Source organism: Vigna radiata, unplaced genomic scaffold (assembly GCF_000741045.1).
Source record: "Vigna radiata var. radiata cultivar VC1973A unplaced genomic scaffold, Vradiata_ver6 scaffold_261, whole genome shotgun sequence".
In the NCBI taxonomy this organism is placed as follows: domain Eukaryota; kingdom Viridiplantae; phylum Streptophyta; class Magnoliopsida; order Fabales; family Fabaceae; genus Vigna; species Vigna radiata.
In genome coordinates this window covers 459,151-465,341 of record NW_014543981.1, presented here as the reverse complement: position 1 = coordinate 465,341, position 6,191 = coordinate 459,151, and positions in this window count along the sequence as shown.

Genomic DNA, 6,191 nt, shown 5'->3' with positions numbered 1-6,191 from the left:
TGTCTTTGCATCCACAACAATTAATCTTTTTCTACAAGTCTTATGATTTTGATTCACATAAACGATCCTTTCGAGTCTCTTGGGAAGAACGATATCGGGTATTACCGATTATATTACTTGCACGATCTGGTACACTTGCCAGTGAGTCAACAAACATCTACTGATGGATGTCAAGAACAACATTTACTGATGAATGCTACTAAGATAGCATCTACTAAGGGATGCTAGAAGATTTAGGTATCTACTGAAGGATATAGGAAGGTACACCTACTGATGGGTGACAGTAAGTTTTGCACCTACTGATGAGTGCTAGAAAGGTTTGGGTCAGGCTCGTGATGTTAAACAAGCGCTACCTGGGAGGTAAACCAGTTGATTGATTTGTTATTGAAAAATGTAAGTTATTGAAAAATGTAATGCAGCGGAAAAACATAGTTGACTGCTAAACAGGTATAGTTGACTGAATTTAAAGGGTGCAGGGATAGAGAAAATCAAACACTGGTTTTTATACTGGTTCGGCCAACAATGCCTACATCCAGTGTCCTTCCAACCTTGAAAGCAAATGCACTATAATGGTTGCGGTTTTTACAACAAGGAATTTATAGAAGCACCACGCAAAAATATAAATCTCCTCTCTAACCCAAATCCAAATATAGCTGCACACAAAAACCAGAATTGCAGCAAGAATCCNCTCTCCTGCAATCTGCACCCACGTGGAACAATCCTCAACGTGTCACCAGCACTCTTCATAGGATGCCAACCCTATCACAGCACGCTTCACAGGTTGCCAAGCCTATCACAGCACACTTCACAGGTTGCCAAGCCTATCACAACACACTTCATAGGTTGGCAAGCCTTCAAGATCAAACCATAAGCACCTTCTTTATGCAGTTATTGATTAAATAGTAACCGCAATTGGCTCCTCAATCTGAATCTCTCTCAAGAAAGATCACCACCGTCTTCTTGGAGAATTCTTGGAGCTTCTGAAACTGAGAGCTTTATCTGAAACAGGACAATGAAAATGTTAGATCACAAAAGTCTTAGAACAAATCGTGTTCTGTTTCTATTTATAGTTTTCCTGTCAGTCTCTGCATTGTGTAAAGAAGTAATACTCCCCCTGTCATTATGCATGAGTTTCAAAAACAGTTTGATGCACAATGCAGAATATCAGAATTCAATTTCCAGTTTAAGCACAGATTTGTATCATTGGTACACAATTCAAGCACATACATATATGCAATGACACAAATATCAACAATCACACAATATTATCTCAATTAAGATATGGAATCAGGTAAAGAACAAAGATAATATCAGATTATAAATGATTTAAGCAGTCAGTAAGGATAGAAACAAATTCCAGTCTTGGAATTTTTAACCCATTTTAGACGGACTCGAATGCATTAAATCATCAGTCGAATGCATTGCTTTCCCAAATGTTGAATTCCAATTGTATATGTCCAAAGCAATGTCCTTCCTGCAAAACCTTTCAACAACCTTTTCCAGATAAAGTATAGTGGTTATGCAAGAATAATATTTCATCATATCTGAAGTCAATGTAAAAGAATGCATGACAGTTATAGAACAGTTGACTTCATTCACAACACAATCGAATCAATCAAACAGAGTGTCAGATTTTATTTGACAGTTTAAGTGAATGGTTAAGTATATGGATTAATTCAAACCTCTAATAATATTTCCTTGATAGAAAAGATATTACATTGATAGAACACAACAAGGAAATACAAGCAAAACATTAAAATCATCAAAAGAAATGGCTTTATATGCCATTTTACAAAATGAAATGAACTAGTCTAGGACTTAACACACTTCTTAGATAAACCGAGCACTATTTAGATTCTGATAAATCTTCTATCGTAATATCTTCACTAAGATCATCTACATCCCTTTTCTCAGATTCTTCAGATGATGATGAGATGTCAATGTAGTGTTTGAATAAAAGATGCATCTTTTCATGTAGAGTCACAAGGGATTTGTTGAACTTGTTTATCCTTTTATATGTCCTCTTGAATCTGTCATTTACTCGGATTTCAAACTCTGAAGTGGATGATCCGAGCTCTTCATCGCTGTCCTTATTTATAGAAGGCTTATTTTTCTTCAGAGGAACATTTTCATCTTGAAATACCCAACCTTGAGAGGTATTCTTCAATCCTATACACGTTAGAGTAGCTTTACCAATCATGTTACCTCTGCCACATGTTTGCTTCTTTTCATCAGTAAAGTCAACTCCGTAATGTTCTAGGACTTTACTTATGAATACTCCATATGGGAGTTTATGTCCTCCACTAGTTCCTACCTCTACGATATGTTCTTTGAAGACAGCAACCCAATTCGTCTGTATTCTGTATTCAATTGCGTATAGCAAACAAACATCTACAGGAGTAAGCTTAGTGATGTTGTATCTTCCGGGCAACAAGATATGTCCAATGATGAATGCCACAACTTTTTCTTCAATATCAAGCCACTTGAATAAGAACCCTTTTTCCTTTTTATACCTTCCTTGGTATCTCATGAAACTCTTGAACATTTCCGTTTTTCGTACCATTTTGTATCTTAGGCAGTCAAACTTGTGAGATAGTTCACCTTCATTTTTCAATCCTATAAATTTCCACCAGATATCATCATCAATAGTGATGTCTACGCCTTTTACCGGAGAATGAATGTTTCCATTTACTTGTTTGACATTGTAGTAGAAAACTTCTACCAGTTCATCAAGAAACATAAACTTTTCTTGTTCAAAAAGAGCAAGTTCTGTCGTATGATGTCTGATGACTTCGTTGAGTGATCACTTAGTGATAAATCTTTCTCTGATTGTATCATCATTGATCCATCCAGAAGGATCAGCCTCTCTTCTTGCAGTCAATTGACGCTTTCTTAGTCTTGATGATAAAGAAGCCATTTTAACAGTAAGGCATAGAGCTTTCACCAGAATCAGAACAAAAGTTTGTTTATCAAGATGAATATGAAAGTCTTAGACGGTTTCGTTTCTTTATAGAAAGGAGACGCACCAAGAGCTATGCTTGAACCCTAAGTTAATCTTTAAAAAAAAAAACAGGGCATTTCAAATATTCAAAAGATGCAGTCGATTGAATTAAAATTGGAGTCGATTGTGACTTGTGAAAATCCTCTTTCAAGCAAATTTAATCAATCAAGCAATTAAGCACACAATGCAAACAATCATACAACAACAAACAATCAATGTATGCATGATGCAACAGTCAGATACAGATTTACTAGTTGTAGACCCTCAAAGTTTTTGAAATTGTCCGTAATTGATTCATCCTTGAGACAGTTCTGTATGAACTGCATAACCCTGCAAAACAGTTAAGTTTTGGTTGCTGGTACTGATGAGTCGATATTTTATTGATTTCACTTAGTTTATTGTGCTACAATTAATCAGGGAATTGTGCTTAATTGTCCGGTATTTGCCCGTTTTCGCTAATAATGCTTAATTTGACTGAAAATTCTAATTTTAATTAATTTGAATATTCTGAGCTAATTAATTGCACTCTTAATTGCAGGGAAAATTTTGGAGCATTGGGAGGAGACAAAATAATTCAAGACTCTCCATTTAGACATTTTAAATTTTATTGTATTGTAATTTTAATTGTTTAAACTTTTTGGACAAACCTTTGCACATTGGGCCATTGTTAAAAAATTATGAAGGGCCCAAAATTGTAGGACACTTGCCCTAGGGTTTCCTTTTATTCTTAGGGTGGACCCCACCCTCATTATATGACACTCACGGTCCTAGGAATCAAGTTCCAGCCGCCACTCTCCTCTTCTTGGCTGGAATGTTGTTTTGAAAAAAAAAATCTTTGCTTGAACCATGTTTGAATTATTGGATTTTGGATGAATATCTTTGCATTGAGCATTCTATCTTGCTCTCGGTCCAGTGTTATCACGACCAATATTGATTGGCATTGTTCTTTTTAATTTTGAAAGCTTCATTCCAACAAAGGAAGTGGCACAGTGATGGGCATTGGATAATGAAGGAGCACTTTTTTTTTTCATTGTTATGCAACATTTTGTTTTATTCTTTTTATTGAATAAAGAAACATTGATTGATGGATAGAAAAGGTTCCTGTTAAAGCTGCAACGTGACCAGCTGATTCCCTTTTACAATTTTTATTTGCTTTGCAATTAGAGAAATGGGTGAGAGTGTGTTGCTTTATCACATTTCCATTCTTTGCTTTTGGAATACCACGGTGGCTTTAATTTCTTTTAGAATGAAGAGGAGGTTAGGTGAAGTCTTTGAATGATGGGACTTGGTGCAGACACTTCATTCATTTAATGCCTTTCTTTTGTTTTATTTTTTTAAATCAAAAGTGATTTAGGTGATGGGATGAGAAGTACCGAGAGTTGGTAGCTAGATGAATAACATTTAGTTTCTTTTATTTAATTGTGAAAGTAGAAGCTACGTAGGGTATGTGTACGGTGCTTGATGCATGGCTTACATTAAGGAGAATTTCATCATTTGTTCTCATGAAGAAGGGTAACGTCCAACAACATTTCTTTTTGGAGAGCAAAGTCTTTAGATTTTCAATAGAAAGAAATGAGGCATGGTTCCTTTTGCTAAATGGTGTGCACAGTACTGTGAGAGTATTTTCCAATTGCTTTTCATTTAGTCAAAGCTTAGAGTGTACGGTGGTGTGGTGTTGAGAGAAGAAATTGAATTCACATTTGGAGTTGATATTTGTTTAGTTTAGGTGCAGTGATGTCTCGGCTTCTAGGAGGAAACCTTTTCAATTTCTTTCTTTTTTTTTCTTTTCTTTGAATGAAGCCTTGGTAGCTTACGTCCAGAGGTGGTAAGTGTATTGTGCATTTGATTTCTTTTAAGACAATTCATTTGGAAGGCACATTTACCTTAATCTTCATTGAATGAAAAACTTTGTGTGTCACGGCAAGGAGGAGCTCTTTTTAGAAGCAATTGCAATTTCATTTTCTCTTGGGAGGTGCACTATGGTCACGTGACTTGGTGGAGAAAAATTATATTTGCTTATTTCTTTTGCTTTAAATTATTTTACATTGTATTTTGAGTTGTTTTTCATCTTCTTAATTTAGTGATGCATATTAATAGTTTTAATTGTGTCTAGATATTTGTTTGATGCAATGTTAGGATTAGCAATTTCTTTTACTTTAATGTTTTCTATCTTATTCGGTTGTGTTTAATTTCCAGTTTTGATTTAGTTTAATTCTCCTTGCAAAAACACTTTCACAACCCCCCCCCCCCACTAAGTGTTTGACCTAATTCTCGAACCACATTTGGTCCTTGAGAGATGACCTAGGAGTCATTCCCTAGCTATACTGCATTTCACATATGCAATCAAATTTGTATGGGCCGCGACACCCATCAAATTTTGGCGCCGTTTCCGGGGACCAACGGTTCGGTTTTAGGTCTTTTGTTGTGTTTGTGTGTGTTGTGTTTTGTCTCGTGTTATGAGTGTGTTGTTTTGTTTTGTGTGTCGTGTCATGTTTGTTGCATTTAGATAGCTTTAGTTGCATATTTTCATTCCATTCTTCTTCTCCCCCCTTTTTCTACATGTCTACCTATTTTGATTATGTGAATAATGCTTATTCTGTCAGTGCCTATGATTATGATTCTCCTTCTGGATGTTACTCTGATGATTGTGATGTATACTCTGCTGATTTCTATGCTGAGAACAATATGACTCATCCTCCCACTCATGAGAGTGCTCTTTGGGAGCCAGTTTCACTTCATGAGGATGATGTTCATTTCGTTCCCACCTCTAGACTGATACATTTGATGCCTAAGTTTCATGGTTTTGCAGGTGAATGCCCACATAAACATTTGGAGGAGTTCCACGCCATTTGCTCTTCAATGAAACCTCCTCATATCCCTGATGATCACATGTTTTTAAGGGCATTTTTGCATTCATTACAAGGAGCAACTTGGGATTGACTTTATGGTCTTCCTCCAGGATCCATCAGTATGGTTACAACAACGATCCTGGATGGAATAACCCTAACTTGGGATGGTATGACACTCCATAACAATATCAACCATCTCATAATTAATAGTTTTAATTGTGTTTAGATATTTGTTTGATGCAATGTTAGGATTAGCAATTTCTTTTACTTTAATGTTTTCTATCTTATTCGGTTGTGTTTAATTTCTAGTTTTGATTTAGTTTAATTCTCCTTGCAAAAAC